Source organism: Mesoplodon bidens (assembly GCF_964165515.1).
Source record: "Mesoplodon bidens genome assembly, contig: HAP1_SCAFFOLD_1060, whole genome shotgun sequence".
Lineage (NCBI taxonomy): Eukaryota > Metazoa > Chordata > Mammalia > Artiodactyla > Ziphiidae > Mesoplodon > Mesoplodon bidens.
Window position 1 is genome coordinate 41872 of NW_027671224.1, and position 18918 is coordinate 60789.

The following is an 18918-nucleotide window of genomic DNA, read 5'->3' on the forward strand; positions in this document are numbered from 1 at the left end:
CGAACCTGTTTCTCCTGCATCGGCAGGCGGACTCCCAACCACTGTGCCACCAGGGAAGCCCCTCGACTCCTTTTTTTTTTTTCTTTTTTTTTTTTTTTCTTTTTGCGGTATGCGGGCCTCTCACTGTTGTGGCCTCTCCCGTTGCGGAGCACAGGCTCCAGATGCGCAGGCCCAGCGGCCATGGCTCACGGGCCCAGCCGCTCCGCGGCATATGGGATCCTCCCAGACCGGGGCACGAACCCGTATCCCCTGCATCGGCAGGCGGACTCTCAACCACTGCGCCACCAGGGAGGCCCCTCGACTCCTTTTAACTTTGGGTTTTCTGTGGACCCAAGGAGACCTAATTTTATGGAAGATGTATTTTTTTTCCAGAATGTGAGATTAATTCGAAGTCCTTAACATTTCTAACTCTTGCCTTTGCATCTTCGAAAACATGAATAGCGTTGGATAAGTCTTTTGATTTGCTTTTAACCTCAGATGGGGTTTTGGCGGGATGGAGGCACAAGGCCTGCCCTTGAAGTACGGTTTCAGGGAAGAGGAGCCTGCGGCCTTGTGTTCCTTTATGAATGAAGACTCTGCATTGGAGGACATTCCCAACAGCTTCCTGGGCCTCTGCACCACGAGAAGCTGTTTCAGCTTTCTTGGGGATGGCCTCCCTAGCTTTCATTCTTTGGCAGTGTTCGCCACAGATGGCTGGGCATTCTGTTTCCTCCTGACGCTCTCATCTCCCACTGCTTTGAGGTGCATTTTCTGTATGCCCCTTGAGGACCTTGTTCACTCTCAGCAGCTTTTCCTCTGTATTCTCCATCTTTGCTAGGCTGTCTTTCTGTGGTTGGGCAGTTTCTAATTTCTTTTGAAAGATGTAGCGTGTAAACATGGCAGTTAAAAGGTTGGAACGCGTATGCGTGGCAGGTGTTTCTTCCTTTTTTACCTCATCAATTTTTTCTTGAGTTTCTGCATCTAACAAATTTTCCACAAAATGGAGTTCCCTCAATTTGTTTTTATTAGTTGAATTGTTGGGTACAGCTTTAACAGAAGGGCTCCTTGTATTGATTTTCAAAAGGCCCAGTGGCATATCTCCATCTTGTGTATTTGAAAAAAGAAGTTGAATGAATGATAATAATGTTGATTCCACATCTCCTAGATTTCCCTCTGAGATATAAGGCAGTATGTAACTTAGTGCACTGATAATATCACTTTTATTATTAGAGTCCAGCTGCTCATTCATGAAGCCTGACAGGCTGACAGCACTGTTAGGTGAGGACATCCTCTCTGACGCAATAGTCCGCTCGGTGCTGTTGTTCTTCTTCTGAGCTTGTAACACCTTCATCAACGATCCTCCTGCATTCTCTATAGATGTTTCTTCATCTGTCAAAAAAGAAGGGACTGTTTTTGATCATTGAAGACTGATGGGACAGCCTTTTGTCAGTCCACAGCCAAAGAAATTAGGAATCAGTCAAAGTTTGAGTGCCACTTAGGAGAAAAAGAAACCCACACTTAAGCCTATGACTGGCAACAACAAAATGTGAGAAAGGTCTCTCTTGAAAAGGGGGCTATCTACTCAGAAAATTCTGTAGCGTGAAATATAGGAACTATATTCAGGATTACTCCACTGGTTCCCAGGGGCCAGTACTCAAGAAAAGCCAAGGCTGGAAGACAAATATTCCCCTAATCAGCTGGACTCTCTGCAGATCTACTGTGACTCCTCACATTCATATACCCCATCCTGTCCTGCCTCAAAGGCACAGGAGTGTGAGGCTTCCTCTCTCCACCTCTTCAGTGTGCTTGTGTTCTTGCTGCTATCACAGATCTCCACGACAACCACCGCCGCTAACAGGTCGTCATCTGGACATGTCCTTCTCCAACTACCCACTGAGTCCTTTGCTTAGTCCCTGCTTCTATATATCCCAGTCCCCATAACAGAAGGCTCTATACAGAAAAAAACACTATGTCCGCCCTGGCTCTTTGCTAAAATTTGGGCAGGGATCTCGGGTATAAGTTTAGAGATTTGCCAGATTGTATACTCATGTGGAATGTTCAACAAATCAATGGAATAATACTTGAGGCCCTAAAATGTAGACGGGAAAAAGCAACTTCTGTCAGATGGCTACTTTGCTTTCAATTCATTTTACTTCTAATATTTCCAGCTCTACTTGGGGAACCATCCAAATCTTCTGACTGTGTGAAGGTAATGTGTACCATTGTGTAGCTGGGTTTGTCTTCCAAAAGGATTAAAAGTATTTTTGGTGAGGGTCAAAGGAGGAGGGAAGGGTCATGAGAAAGGAGGAGCAGAGGCTAGCAGAGAGCCCCAAACTGGGGACAGGAGATCGGGGCACTAGGGTCATAGCACTTAACACCTCTGATCTTCTTTTTCCTCACCTGTAAAAGGAGAGTAAAAATGCCTTTTCTGCCCACTTCTGGGGGAGAAGGGAGTAATATAATTAGTAAAAAAAATGTTTGGGGGAGTTTCCAGGTGGTCTAGTGGTTAGGACCCGGCACTTTCCCTGCTGTGGCCCGGGTTCAATCCCTGCTGGGGGAACTAAGATCCCACCAGCTTGGTGTCCAAAGGAAAAAAAAAACTGTGTTGAAAAATCAGCAATATTGTCTTTATATAAGTGGCAAAGTGTTATTATTTATGATGCGCTCTAGATCACTGAAAGAGACCTGTATTCAAGCTACCTGGGCATGAAAGCACATTTTGGAAGTCATCAAGTTAGTGCCCATAAATCTAATGTATAGAAAAATAGTTGAAAGCCCCTGAGTGTTTTGTGGATAGAAAAACTTGCGATTCAGAGCAAGTTCAGAGCTGGACAGTCAGAGAAATAACTAGCTCTCCCACGCATTAGAAGGGCTTGGTAGCAGCTTCTGGTTATGGAACCAGAAACTCTCAGGCTCCAGATAGGACATAAAACAGCATCACTTGTACTCTTTATAAAATTGCAGAAACAAACCAAATAAACAAAAATATATTTACACCTGTCTTATAAGACAAAGGGTACTTGAGACCTAATGTATATAAAATCAGTTTACAAACTGTGATGTACTATGTGAATAAGTTGTCATTTGCACAGAGGGCAGCATAGGATATGTGGCCATTAATGTGAATTCCCTTCCCCCTTCCATTCCTTTCTCTGGTTCCTTTATATATGCAGATCAGTTACATTATGAAGCTAATAATGTAACTGAGCTATCATTAGCTTAATAATGTAACCAAGAATCTGATTTTTAGCAAGGGGGTATTTCTTAGAAATTTAGGGAGCTGGAACTCTAAATGAATGTATTAAAATAATGTAATTACATCATTAGTTTTAAAATGTATCATCCTTGATTAAAAATAAAAAATTAAATTAAAAATTAAAAATGTATTATCCCGCAATTGAGACTCACCACAACGTGTGACGTCCCTCAGGCGTTCACTGTCACAACGCAGCTTGACTGTCTCACAGACAACCTCAATAGTATTTTTAAATTGGCAGAGGCAGCAGGCCCTACGGCTGGGTAAGATCCTATAAATGGAAACACAGGTAATTAAATTCGTGGTAAAAGAGTTACCTGAGTAGGTAGAAGAGGTAGGCCAAGGCCACCACAGACCAGTGCAAAAAGGAGTTCTTGGGGCATATGGACTATAGAACTGGATAGGGGCCGGTTGGCCAATTGTTGCCCTTGACTGTTGGAAATAAATATAGAGGAGGAGAGAGGTGCCCAACAGAAGGATTAGGATGGCAGTAGGTATGATATGCCTAGAAAAAAGGGAATAGCGATTAGAATTGGGTGACACTGAACTGTAGTTTAATTCAGAAGTTTCTCCTTCCAACCCGAAAGCCTCACTTTGGGTTGAGAGTACACAGGAAGAAGGCAGACTTCTAAGAAGAGTATGAATAAGACCGCACATTCTCAGTTCCTATTTGTGAGGAGTAATATATTAGAAATTATTCTAGTAATAAAAAAGCATCATGTGGCTAAACAATAACAGAGATCGCATTGACCAAATCTGGACAAAAGGAACATTCCAAAGAATAACATTATCATTATAATAAGGTATAACGTAGTTAATTGAAAAAAAAGCACATGAGTTCATAATGATACTCCAAATGAAAAGTGGGGGAGCTCTTCTTTATAGAATAATGTCAGCTAATAAATGCAAAAGGAAGGATAGAATTAGGAAAGTGTTATTTTGCAACTATCAATGTAATAATCGATTCAGACAAGGATTATCATTGATGCACAGTTGGGTGAAGAGTTGTTTGAAAGTAGGATCTTCACTGATCCCAAGGATCACCACACATATTATTTATCAATTACCAAGGGGAAAAATAACTTTACAATGGAGAGATATGGAATAGACCACCTTAAGCACGTGATCAAACTTAGCACTGGGCCACCTCAAGTGATGAAGTATGAAGAATACATCACCTATGTAGTATTCTTCCCCAAAATGTTTACTTCGAATCTAATGAGGAAACAGACAAATACAGGTTGTGGGGCAATTTACAAGACAACTGGCTTAGACTCTTCAAAAAAGCCAATGTCATAAAAGACCAAAAAAAAATACTAGGGAAAAATTCTAGATTAACGGAAACACAGACATGACATGCAATGCCTAATCTTTAATTGGATCCTGTATCAAAACAAAACAGACTTAAAGAATGTTATTGGCTTCTGGCCAAGATGAAGTACAAGGGCCAACTTAACCTCCCACCTGAAACAAGGAAAAAATCAGATGGAACATAATGAAAAAACAGTTTTCAAGAAACTGAACCTCAGGCAATAAATTTCAGTGATTCCCGAGGAGATGGGAAATAAATGAAGTGATCCCTATAATTGCCCTTACTTCTCTGAGAGAGTATTCACGTCATGGTACAGGGAAGAGAAGTCCAGACAGAGACTAGTGGGCTCCCTGACAGATGAAATGGAGATAAGAGTCTGGGAGAACCAAGGTAACTAGAGTTCACAAAGCAGAGTATCAGAGAGAAAAGAAGTGCACAGACAGAGAACTCTGGAGATATGCAGAGGGATCTCTTGAGAATTCAACAAAGTATGGGTCAGTACATTTGTGTGAGGAATAACTTGATGCCAGGAAAAGAACCACATGAAAGGATTAATAAGAAGAACAACTGGATATCACACAGGGTTGTAGGAATAGTACCTGTTCCTACAAGTCAGACTGGAAAACCTCATGATACTCAGAAAGGACTTGTCTCAGTAGTTGCAAATAATGAGCTCCAGACTAAAGGCTACTTGGACTCCTACCCAACGAAACTTAAAAGCTAGACCTAAAAGAATACAATTGTTTTGAGTAACCTAATTTCACCCAAAACAAAGCCCAGGCATTTTACAGGAATATAAATATACTAGCACACAATAAACTAAAACTCACAATATCTGGGATCATATGAAAAATTGCCAAGCATGCAAAGAAGTAGGAAAATATGACCCATACTGAGGAGAAAAGGCAATCAATCAACAATAACCCATAATCGATACAGATGTTAGAATTGTCAGAAAAGAACTTTTAAAAGGTTATTATACATGAAGAAAAGTTATTATAACTGTATTTCATATGCTAAAAAACCCAGACTAAACACTGAAAATGTTAAGTACAGGCATGGAAAATGTAAAACAGACCTAAATTGAGCTTCTAGAGATTAAAAACAATGTCTAAATGAAAAAGATATTGCAGGAGGTTAAAGGCTAATTAGACACGGCAGAAGGTCAGTGAACATTAAGGCATAGCAACAGAAACTATCCAAAATGAAACAAAAGGAGTAACAAAACAACAACAAAATGAATAGAGCCTCAGTGACTTGTGCAACAACTTCAAGTGGCCTAATACATGTGTACTTAGAGTCCATGAAGGAGAGGAGAAATATAAAAATTTGAAGAAATAATAGCCAAAAATTTTCCAAATTGGTAAACACTATAAACCCACAAAGTCAAGAAGATCAATGAACTTTAAGCATAAGAAACATGGACAAAACTACACCAAGGCACAGAAAATAATCGAATTGCTCAAAACCAGCAATAAAGAGAAGAATTTAAAAGGAGCCAGAGGAAAAAACTTATACACTACATACAGAGGAACAAAGATGACAATGACAGCAGAATTCTTGCTTGAAAAATCGTAAACGAGAACTCAGTGGAATAACATCTTTAAAGTAGTGAATTGAATTCTATCAAGCTAGAATTTTATACCCAGATCTGTCAAAACAAAAGCAAAATAAAGACTATCTCAGACATACAGAAGCTGAAAGAATTCATTGCTAGTAGACTTTCACAATAAGAAATGTTAAAAGAAGTATTTTTAAGCAGAAGGAAAATGACACCAGATTGGAATATGGATCTACATAAAAGATTAAGAATACTGGATACATACAACAATGAAAACCCAATTCAACCAAAAATAAATAAACAAATTAAGAAAAGAAGGGAAAAATCATATAATCACTGCAATAGATGCAGGAAAAGAATGAAAACATCTAACATACATTCCTGATTAAAGAAAAAAAAAAACAGCCCTCAGTAGACTAGGAATGGAAGGAGACTTCCTCAACTTGATAAATGACTTCTACAAAAAACCTAACATCATACTTAATGGTGAAGGACAAAGTACTTTCTCACCAGGATCAGGAACAAGGCAAGGATATCTGCTCTCATTGCTTCTATTTGACATTGCACTGAAGGTTCTAGCCAGTGCAATAGGGCAACAAAAAGAAAAGACATATTCAGAATGGAAAGGAAGAAGTAAAACTATCTTTATTTGCAGATAACATGATTATGTAGAAAACCTGATAGAAGCTACGAAAATGCTACTGGAACTAATAAATGAGTCTATCAAGTTTGCAGGGTACAAGATCAACATACAAAAAGATGAATTTGTCTCAACAAACAATCAGAGATCCAAGTTTTAAAATGTTACTTATAAAAGAATCCAACATATAAAATACTTAGAATAAATCTGACAAAAGACTTGCACACTGAAAACTGTAAAATATTGCCGGGGGAAATTAAGAAAGACCTAAATAAATGGAGAGATATAAAGTATTCATGGATCAGAAGATTCAATATTGTTGAGACATCAATTCTCCCCAAATCGATTTATACATCAAAACCCCAGTAGGCTTTTCTATAGACATTGACAAGCTAATTCTAAAATTCATATGGAAATAAAATTTAGAATAACTAAAACAACTTTGAGAAAGAACAAAGTTGAAGAACTAACAGCAACTGATTTCAAGGATTATGAAGCTACATCTTCAAGACATTGTGATAGTAGTGTAAAGATAGACAAAAAGACCAAAGGAACAGAATACAAAGTTCTGAAGTAGAGAGAGGTGGAGAACTGACTTTCAGGTTCAAAGGCATTTCAGTGGAGAAATGATAGTCTTTTCAACAAATGATGCTGGAACAACTGAATATCCAGGTGCAAAAAGAAAAAAAAAATGAACTTCCATCTAAACCATATACAGAAGTGAACTCAACTTGGTTCAAAGATCTAAATGTAAAACATAAAACTATAAAACGTCTAGAACAAAACAGGTGAAAAATTTTATAACCTTGAGTTCGGCAAGATTTCTTAGATACAACACCAAAAGCATAATGCATAAAAGAAAAAAATAGATAAATTAGACACCATCGAAATTAAGAATTTCTGCCCTGCAAAAGACACTCCTGAGTGAACGAAAAGATGAGTCACAGAATGGGAGAAAATACCTAGCAACTTACCTATTGGATAAAGGACTAATTTCCAGAATATATAAAGAACTCTCAAAACTCCAGAAAAATATAGATAAAAGATTCAAAGATATACAGGTGGAAAATAAGCATATGAAAAGATGTTTGACATGATTAATCATTAGGGATGCTACAGTGAGATACAACTACACACCTATTAAACTATCTAAAATTAAAAATACTGAGCATAGCAAATGTTGGCCACAACGTGAAGAAAATGCAGCTCTCATAGACTGCTGGTAGAGATGTAAAATGATCAAACCACTATGGAAAATAGGTATTTTTAAAAAACTTAAACATACACTTACCAATGATGCAGCCATTCTACAGGCAGGCATTTACCCAGGAGAAATGGAAGTAAACATCCATACAAGACTTGTACACAAATATTCATAGCAACTTTATCTGTAATAGACAAAGACTCAAACAACTCAAATGTCCATCAATGGTCAATACATAAATGGTGGTACATCCATATAAAGGAATGCTATTCAGCAATAAACAGAAATGAATTACTGATATAGACAACAATATGGATGAAGATTAAAATAATCATGCTGGGTTAGAAGCCAGTTAGAAAAAAGTATACACTGCATGATTCCATTTGCATAAAATTCTAGAAAATGCGAACAGAAAGCAGATCAATGGTTGCATGGCGACTTGGAAGTGCAAGGAACGATGGGAAGGAAGAATTACAAAGAGACATTAAGAAACTTTCTGAGGTGATGGACATTTTGATTTTCGTGATGTCTTCATGGTGTGTATGTATGTGTGTGTGTGAACACAGATTACTGCACGTCAATTGTACCTCAAAAAGCTGTTAAAAGAAATGATATTATATAAGAGAGACAATTGGGGAAATTTGAATAGCAACACTTTATTAGGTAATATTATTGTGTAGGAATTTAATTTCTTCAATACTGTGTATCAACAGTAACGTCGTTACACAGGGAAATAGTTTTTTATATCCAGAGAGGAGGGCATGTAGCTGACAAGAGAGGGATCACAATTGTGGCAGATGCTGTGGGACGCTGAGGAAGATGAGGCTAGAGCAGTGACCAATGCGTGACGGCACGGTGAAGACAGTCATTTGTCAGGTGACCTGACAAAGACGGTTGGAACAGACTGCTAAATGCAGGGCCGTTTCCGCATACTAATCTCACGCAATCCCCTCAGCTAGCCTTGGCGTAACAGAAAGTTTCTATTAGCTTGCCATATTGGAGGGGGGATGGCACAATTTAAGGTGCAGTACGTTGTGTAATAAACTGTCACAATAGGGTCCTACAGAAATAGTTTCTTAAACCGCAAAAAATAAAACTTGACCCTTCCCTCACAACGTATATGAAAATTAACTCAAAATGAATAATAGACCTAAATGTAGCTATACAACGTCTGGAAGAATACGTAGGAGAAAATCTTTGTGATTTTGGGTTAGACAGTGGGGTCTCAGAGAAAGATTTCTTAGATTAAGACACAAAAAAGCAGAAACCATCTAAGAAAAATTGCTAAGGGACTTCCCTGGTGGTTAAGACTCCAAGTTCCCAATGCTGGGGGCCTGGGATCGATCCCTGGTCAGGGAACTAGGTCCCACATGCATGCCTCAACTATGAGTTTGCATGCCACATCTAAGAAGCCCATGAGCCGCAACTAAGGGGCCCATCTGCTGCAACTAAGACCCAGCACAACCAAATAAATAAATTAAATAAATATGAAAAATTAAGAAAAATTGCTAAATTAGAGTTCATCAAAAATTTAACACTTCTAGTTTTCAGAGACGCTTTAATATAATGAAGATAAGTCACAATCTGGGAGAAGATATTTACTAAACACATATCTGAGAGCAAGGACTTTTTCCGTTGCTTTTTATATAAAGCACTCTTAATTCTCAATACAAATATCCAATTAAAAATGGATTTGAACAGACACTTCATTTAAAAAGATATTTGCACATGAATAGACACTCAACATCATCAGCTATTACAGAAATGCAAAATGTGGCAAAAAACACGAGATTCAACTACACACCTACTAGAAAGGCTAAAATGTTTTAAAAAAACTAATATAAGGATCAGGTGAAGAGGTAGAGCATCTGCAACTCTCATAGACTGCTTGTGGGAAAGCAACATGGCACAGGCACTTTAGAAAACAGTTCAGCAGTTTCTTAAAAAGTTCAACAGGCACTTAGCATATGATAAAGCAATCCCACCCTGAGGTATTTTACCCCAAAGAAATGAAAACATATGCTCACACAAGACATATGTTCACACACACATGTGAGTGTTTTCAGAGGCTTTGTTCATAATAGGCAAAAAACAAGAAGAAACTCAAATGTGCATCAAACAATGAATGTGTATCCACACAAGTAGAATACTGCTCAGCGCTCAAAAGGAATGAGCTACTGACAGGTGCAACAAAACAGATAAATCTCCAAAGAGACTGGCTAAGTGAAAGGAGCCAAAAACAAAAAACTACATACCACATGATTTCATTTATCAAATAATCTGGCAAAGGCAACATTATACGGACAAAAATCAGATTGGTGGTTGCCAGGGGCTCGTAGTGACAGGAGGATGGATTGACTACAGAGGGACAGGAGGGGTCTTTTGGGAGTGCAGAAGTTTTCTTTACCTCAAATGTGGTGGTGGCTATAGAACTATACGTTTGTCAAAACACATCACACTGTATATTTAAAAAGAGTGAATTTTGTTAAATGAAAATTATACATAAATAAACCTGACTTAAGAAGATAATCAAACAAACCTAAAAATACAATTGAGTGAAAATCAATGTAAGAAAAATCAACTTACAGTGTTTCCAATTCAAGGGTCATCATGAGGATGCTTTCAATTGCTGTAAGTGACACTTGTGCTGTTCCCATGTCTCTGAAGGAGAAGCCCAAACATGCATGATATACAACCCAAAGACAAAATTTCTAAACTGAAGAAGATACTTAACATGTGATTACTTCCACTTTGGCTTCTTACTTGCCATAGATGATAATTCCAAAGAGCTCTTTTGGAAGAAATTTAAATTTGCATCATCAAATTAATGACCTTGGTGCTGAACAGTACAATCATTTTCTATTATCCTCACTTCTCCTTTTCAATTGCATCTACCTCTTTTGATCACTCTTTTTTAAAAAAAATAATGTACCCCTTATTCCTTTTTGCTTTCTTGGATAAATACTATTCCTATATGTATCTTCATGTTCCATATCTATATGTGTTCTTCAACACTGTTCTCATCCTCTGCTGGCTCTCTTACCCATATATATTCTTTCTTAATCCTTTTCTTTGCCAATAACTCTTATTTTCAATAACCCAGTTAAAATCTAAATTATGACTCTTTAGCCAAAGTACTCAATTTTTGACGAAAGTAAAAAGGAGCAGAAATTATCTCATAAGCCATGAAACTGTTACAATACTTACAAATAGTTTAATGCTGGCACTTTAAAAAGACAAGAATCTTCAACTGTTGGCAAAGGATTACGATTGAGAATTCTGAAAAATGGAATGGAATTAAAATTATCTGCATTTTCAATTACTTCCATGAAAGTTTATATTCATTTTTTTTGGTATGGAACTTGAAGGTTAAAAAAATCATTTTCTGTCTTTACCTATATATCAGCCTTAGAATCTGTAAAACACTCTTTCACTGGGAGCTACCCAGGTCTCTAGATGATAAAGTGGAGAAGAGAAACAAACAAACAAACAATAAAATAGAAAAAAAGTGGCTAGCAAAGAAAAAATATGCCAAAGTACTTTTCACGTTAAAAACCCTTGAAGTGACTATGCTGGTAGGAAGCCCTTGCTCTGTAAAAAAGTACTATTTCTAGTGTCTTCCATAATTCAAGGTGTTTTTCTTTCATCTCTACAAAGTTTGAAAAATTTCATGATTTAAACTACCCAGCTAAAGACAAAAATAAGGCTAATTCCTTGGTTCTGGAGCCAAAGAAGAGAGAAATCCAAGAGGAACTGGTGAAAGCCATACTCCCATCACATAGTCCCGTGTGTATTCTTGTGCCATAGCCTTTGTTACTGTGTATGTAATCAACTGTTTACTTGTCACTCTCCTAGATTGTCAGCAACTTGAGAGCAGAGACCACACTTTATTGTCATTATTATTCCTGTGCCTGACATAGTGCCTAAGATTTACTAGGCATTTAATAAATGTTTGCTGAATAAATAAATAACATTTTATTTATATATCAATAAAATAAACAAATTAATTTTGGGGAACAAAATTTTATTCCAAAATGTTGGAATAGATTTTCTTCATAGTTCTTTCTTTCTTTCTTTTTTTTCCCCTTAGTTCTTTAAAACAAATAAGGGGGAAAAAAACAGAAAAGAAACAGGAAGAAAGAAGAGAATATCTGACTTTAGGTTAACTCTACTCAAGAATTATTAGTGTACTTTTGCAGAATATTATAAAGATAATTAGCAAAACTAATATCCTTTGGGTTGCCATGCATATGTGATCAGCATTTAACATTTCATCCTCACAGTAACCTTATGTGATATATATATTACACAATTGTACAAATGAGGAAACTGAGGCACAGAGAAGTTACATAACTTGTCTTAAGTCATCAAGCTCGTAAGAAGCAGAGCTGGAATTTGAACTCAGTTCTGACTCTAAAGCCTGCGTTTAACCTGAATGAAAAGAAAGGGTGTTTTTTTTTTGAAACATCTGTTACTTTAACCTTAATTTTGACAGCACTAAATATAGAAATACCTTTTCAAACTTCATCTACCCATCTGGGAAAGCCTCTATGAGAATTATATTTTCTCTTTTTATTTATTTATTTATTTATTTCTCTTTTTATTTATTTTTTCCTTAATCATCTCTCATGATAAATATTTAATTAGCCTATGGCCATTGAGACTTTATAGATTTTTTTTTAATTGCAGGAAAATCAGTAAAAATGATGGAGGAAGGACATCTGAAAATTCATCCCTGCATAGAAGCAACAATAACAACAACAACAAAACTGGCAAAAATGGTCAGAATCAACTTCTTCTGAACTCTGGAAACTTAACCAACATGCTGGCAGTAAATGGGGGAGCAATTTATTCAAGGAAAACAAATTAATTTCTGTAAGAACAACGAGATCTGTGTTGCTTTAACTTGCCCTCGACCTTTGCTCTCCATGCCAGTGGTAGCCTTGAAAAACAGCCCACATCCCTGGTACCAGAATGAGCAGCATGGACTGGGAGGTCCTTCAAAGCCTCATTCCCAAAGAACTCTCATTGTTTTACATGTCTGGTGGTCCCCTGGAAGACCTCACTTGAAAGGCTTGCCTTTGACCTGACTGAGGGCTGTCTAGTGAGAAAAGCCTCTGCTCAGGTGGCATTTCTGGAAAACATTTTCAAGCAAATATTTTAACATGGCGGTGGCATGAGGCAACGGATAACAGTTTGGGGCAAAAAACAACCCAACCGCAAAGCTTTAAAAGAAAAGCTGAGGAATGAGATGTCCACAGACACTTTGCAATATTCCAATGTATTCCTGGGAAACTGGAAGACCACAAGACATATTCCTGGGCATCTAGGAAAATAACTGTTAGCATTAATAAATGAGTTCAGCAAGGTTGTAGGATATAAGATCAATATTATTTCTACACACCAGCAATGAGTAATCGAAAAATGGAATTTAGAAAACAATTCCATGTGGAACAGCATCAAAACAAATATAATACTTAGGGGAATATTTTACCAAGTAAGTGCAAGATTCACACTGAAAAGTACAAAACTGTTGAAAGAAATTGAAGAAGATCTAAATAAGTATAAAGACATGCTGGATTCATGGACTGGAAGATAATCTTATTAAAATTTCACTACTTCCCAAATCGACCTATGGTTCCATTGCAATTCCTATCAAAATCCCAGCTGACTTCTTTCCAGAAATTGCCAAGCTGTTTCTAACATTCCTATGGCAATTCAAGGAAACAGAATAACCAAAACAATGTCGGTAAAGAACAAAGTGGGAGGACTCACACATCCTGGTTTCAAAACTCAGTTCAAAGCTACTGCAATCACAGTGTGGTACTGGAATAAGAACAGACATGGAAATCAATGGAACAGAATTGACAATATAGAAATAAACCCTCATATTTATGGTCTATTGATTTTCAACAAGGGTGCCAAAACAATTCAATGTGGAAAGAACAGTCTTTTCAAATGATGCTGGGACAACTGTACATCCACACACAAAATAATGAAGCTTCACACCGTATATGAAAATTAACTCCAAATGGATCAAATATCCAAATGTAAGAGCTTAGAAAACACAGGGGTAAATCTTTATGACCTTGCTTTAGACAACAGTTTCTTAGATATGATACCAGAAGCACAAACAACCAAAGGAAAAATAGATGAATTGGATTTTATAAAAACTATAAAGTTTGTGCTTCAAAGGACACTATCGAGAAAGTGAATAAACATATAGAATGGGAGAAAATACTACAGGTGGGAAGAATAAGATGCAGTTGGGAGGAGAAAAGTATAGTAGTTGCTAGGTGTGACAATCTCAAAATTTTCAACTATTACAAATAAAACAGCCACCCTGAATCACCCCAAAGGGCAGACCCAAGTTATTTTTGCTTTTAGTGTTTATGCCTTTCTAAATCTGAGAAGCTGCCAGGATTCTAGTACATAGCAAAAAGGGAGGACAACACCCTCAAGTGTGTAAGCTTTTGTGTGTACATAGCTATGTAAAGGAAACCAATGCTAGCTGACTGGGGGAGCATTAGGGCGGCTCTGTGACCGCAGCTCAATTTGCCTTCATAGTGTGGCCACACCTCCCACACTGATATTCTCAACAATGGGGTAAATAATTCAATAGGGATAAGGCTTTGATTTTCCTCTTATTCTCTCTTCGTGCTTATGTTTTTGGTACAATATTGATGTACCACGTACAAGCCAGCATGTGAATGTGCTCTGTCTGGTGAAGTTATATATAGCCTTTCTACATTGTAGAGTCCTTCAGTTTCTAAAATCATGGAGCTTGTATTGTTAGATCCAATGAAGTGACTAAAAGAATTTTTAAAAATAAGCCATCAGTCTGGACGTGCATAGGTGAATGAAGGAGAAACACTTTACAGTCAGAGAAAAAAGCATACTTAACATTTAGGATTATCAGCCACTGCCGGTTTTCCATAGAATATTTCATTCCTGATTTTATCTGAAAGAGATATGATTACTACCACCATTCAAAAAGTGGTACTTTATAAATTAATAAGCTCTTGCCTCATCTTTGAGGTAGATTTCGGATTTAAAATAGACTACCACACTGCTAACTACTTCACCTGATATTTCTCAATAACATAGAGGCTTCATTCAAGAAACCTACTGCCTTATAATTACCTGACACCCGGTGATGAATCAAGGTTTTGTGGGGCCTGAACCTCATCTACTTTGGGAAATCCTATCTAATAAAAACATGCAAAGTTATAAATAGAAAAATCGCTAGGACCCCTCTCAAGACTTTGGAAGGGACCTATGCAAGTGAGGAGCCCTGAAGCCTAAGGTTCATTGAATTCATGATAAGTCCACCTCAGCTGGGGCCCTTTTCCAAACTTATTTAATGCCGGCAACTTATAAACACCCCAGTAATATGTCATTATAGGTAGTAAAATGATTTAACTCGAGGGTGGCATCTTCCCTTGGTGGCTTGCCTTTGGTAAGAGTTGCAATAAAGTTTAGATCTCACCATGGCAAATGTTTCCTGAAGCAAATTAGCTTTGTCTATTAGAAAGACTTAGTCCAAAACAAAGACTTACTATACTGTGACAATCTTTTGAAAGTAACTGTGAATGAGTTTTCGGAGTACAGTACTAATTTATTTACAACACCAGATAGTTCTGATTCTTTCACTACCTTTTTCTGTCATTTAAGAGGAGCACAAATTCCAAAGGAACAAGTTGGTGCCTCTTCCATTACAAATCTTTTCTAACCTACCACCCATTTTCTACTTCATCACCCCCCTCCCTCTCCTTGTTACCCTGCTGCATAGATGCTAGAATGGCTCTCATATATGTTTTCCCATCGACATCCATATTTCTCCTTCCAGTATGAAAGCTTCTTGGGGACAAAGTCCCTGCCTATGCGTCTTTGTATCCCCAACACTTAGTACAGTGTTCACAGACAGTGGGCATGGCACTCAGTGATTTATTTATTTATTTCCACAATGTATTTTCCTGTGTTACCTACATAACTATAGTGAAACTCTGATTCTTATAAGGAACTCTTGGTGTTCTAGGATGTTTAGGAAAAGTGGTGAGTTTCAGACGTTGTACTGACGCTACTAAAACCTCCTGGTGAAGGGACCTCACGAGCCTGCTCTCCGGTGTGCTAACAAAAGAAAAACCGACCCTTGGTGCTCTCTCCCCAAGGTAGGCGTCAGCAAACTAACAAGGGAAAGCAAGGAGGCCGCTAAAGATAGGCATCTGCAGGAATTGTTAATCCAGCTCCAGACACAGCCTCAACACCTTCATTAACCCAAAATATGTGAACTGTGTGAAACTGGATTTCTGAACCACAAGACAGGTAAGAGAGTCTTTTCCAAAGCCAGGTGTAGAAGAGCTCTTTACCTTGAGTCTAAAATCGCCTTCGGGCCATTGAACGTACCCACTATCATTTCCTTGTGCCATGAGAAATCAGAGAAGTTTTGAGCTGAAGGGGTGTAAAACCCACACTTCTTATTGAAGAGTAGTCAGCAAAGAAAACATATTGAATTAGGCCGCAGCAAAGTCTTTTCTTTATATTTTTCACACTACAGCTGAACACAAACAACGTCTTTTTCCATACCTCAAAGGTTCCTATTGGCCACAGATAATTCACTTCAGCAATATATGCTTTTTTGAAAAATAATGTTCTGGGAGGCTGGGGAGAGCCCTGTGGTGGGTGTTCAGGAATTCTTTCTGCTTTACCATTTAAAAGAGCTAATGATGGTTGGGGAAGCACCCACACCCACTGAACCACACCCTGCTAAACTTAGTTCTCTGCAGCTCTGTGTTGCATACATTTTAAGCAGTTAGGAACTTTGCACATGAAAAGGAATCAAAGTGAAATTCAAAAGTGGAAGTCCCTGGACCACTCGCATAATGGAGAGGCATCCCTGGGATTCCATGACAATGCTAATCTGAGTGTTTTTGTTTGGTGCCTTTAATTGACCATGCCAAAGATCAGTACTATGGAAAGCAGAGCCTTTCATATATATGAGTTAAACAAGTCTCTTGGCCTCTTTGTACCTTAGTTGCCTCATTTGAAAAAATAAATAAATGGCTCTCAAGACATACTTTCCAGAATTCATACTGGGCTTACTTACACCCAGCTAACCAATAACTGCATGATTGTTTTTACACACAGTTGTTTACATGTATTCATCTTCTATTTCACTTACAACTTGTGTAAAAACTGCATTCCATGCCAGGCCTGAAACGTTCCAAAGCTCAGTTCTGGGAGTAAATTGCAACCAAGATTTCTACAAAAAAAGACACGAGCAAAAGAATTAGAAAAATAGATATTCTTTCAGAACATTTATCCTTTGGCAATAATTCTAATTTATATATGATGAAACATAACATCACTACTCCCTCCATACACTAAAGAAATCTCACTGTGGGAGATATTATGATTTATACTTTCATGATTATATATGTGCTGCATTAGATACAAAATACTAAATGCTCATTAAATACTTGTGTTAAGTGATCTTTATTTCTCTAGCTAGGCAGCACTATTGACACTTTGGGCTGGATAATTCTTTGCTGTGGGAGGCTCTCCTGTACACTGTTGGATGTTTAGTAGCATCTCTGGTCTCTGTCCACTAGATGCCAGTAGCATATACAGTTCTGACAAGCAAAACTGTCTCCAGACACTACCAAATGTCACCTGTGTGCACAATCACCCTGGGTGAGAACCACTGCTCTTGATACTGGCTGATGTTGGATGCTCAGCATGGTCCTGCTCTGTGCTGGATCTGTCACCTCGGGATACAATGGAGACTGAGCTACAACTTCCGTAAGGAGCTCTGGAGGCCGAGATGGGGGCTTCTGCTGGACGGGAGAACGTTCAACCTCTTTAGTGACCTGTGGATTTATGGGAAGTGCCAGAGCCAGAGATTTAACAGTGACATTGTACAAGTGTGACTGCTGAGCTTCATTTACCCCATGATGAACACATGGTCAAACTACAACCTCCTTAAGTGTCTCCAAAGGCCGGGTGAGGGCCTCCTGAGGCCTTGAAGTTTCTAGTTCCTCAGGGGCCTCTGAAGGCTGAGATGGAGCCCCCTGCGGAAGTGGAGGTGGTTCTACCTCCACAGTGGGCTCTGCATGCTGAGCCTGGGCCTCTGCCTGGGGTGAAAAAGATTCAACGTCCTCAGGGGTCTGTGGATGCTGAGCAGGGGCCTCTTGATGAGGTAAAGATTCAGCCTCCTCAGTGAGCTCCGGATGACGAGTTTGGGCCTCCTGCTGGGATGCAGACATTTCAGCTTCCTCAGGGGACTCTGGAGGTTCATCTGGGCTCCCCAGAAAATCCCTAGGTATGCTCTCCTCAGGATAAAAGGCATCCATACTGGGATGTAAATAATCACCCTGCAACTGTTGTTCTAGATCCTGAGTGTTTTTTTTCAAATTGGCCTATAGTTCCAACAACAACTTTGGCAAGCCGTCGATGCTGAACTAGATCTTTCTTCAGGTTTGGGGGTGAAACAATAAAGCTCATTGGTTTTGAGCTCTTACTACCTAGAGGTGGAACATGTATTTCAAATGATTAGTGACCTTCAGCCTGATCTAGACCTATATGTTTAGTCTTACTTTTGTGTCGAGGAGGCAGAACCAAGGGCTGATTCTGATCCCACTCTAGCACTGGAACCGCCTCTGGGAGCTTTTGATGTTGGATTTGCTCGTTATTCAGATACTGATATGGAACAGCAAACTGATCTGGCCCTGTAGGGAGCTCTCCAACGGAACTCATGTCCGGGTATGGAGCCTCAGTCTCAGTCAACTCCTGATGAGGTGGGGCCAACATCTGGACTGGAGACGAGGACGTCAAGTAATTAAAGCCCCCGCCTTCTGCCAGGGGTGTAAGGGCATGGGGCATTTTGGGAGGGCTGTGTCAGGCGTATGAAGACCAAGACTCGGTGAGCCGCGGGGGGTAGGGGGTCACCTGGATGGGGCCCAGGGCC

General features: G+C 38.7%; 1 long non-coding RNA gene across 3 annotated transcripts; it reads right to left on the reverse strand.

The window, feature by feature from the left end:
* Positions 1-1312: 1312 nt before the first annotated feature.
* Positions 1313-18633, reverse strand: LOC308611685. 3 transcript variants are annotated; one of them, XR_014015005.1, is made up of 7 exons: positions 18548-18633; positions 17134-17214; positions 11160-11231; positions 10539-10613; positions 8040-8136; positions 3388-3506; positions 1313-1368 (listed from the first exon to the last, which is right to left on the reverse strand). It is a non-coding gene; the product is annotated as an uncharacterized lncRNA (long non-coding RNA). The 3 variants fall into 3 exon arrangements; XR_014015007.1 differs by lacking the exon at positions 1313-1368 and having other exon boundaries at positions 3254-3506; XR_014015006.1 differs by lacking the exons at positions 1313-1368; positions 8040-8136 and having other exon boundaries at positions 3254-3506.
* Between the last annotated feature and the right edge of the window lie 285 nt (positions 18634-18918).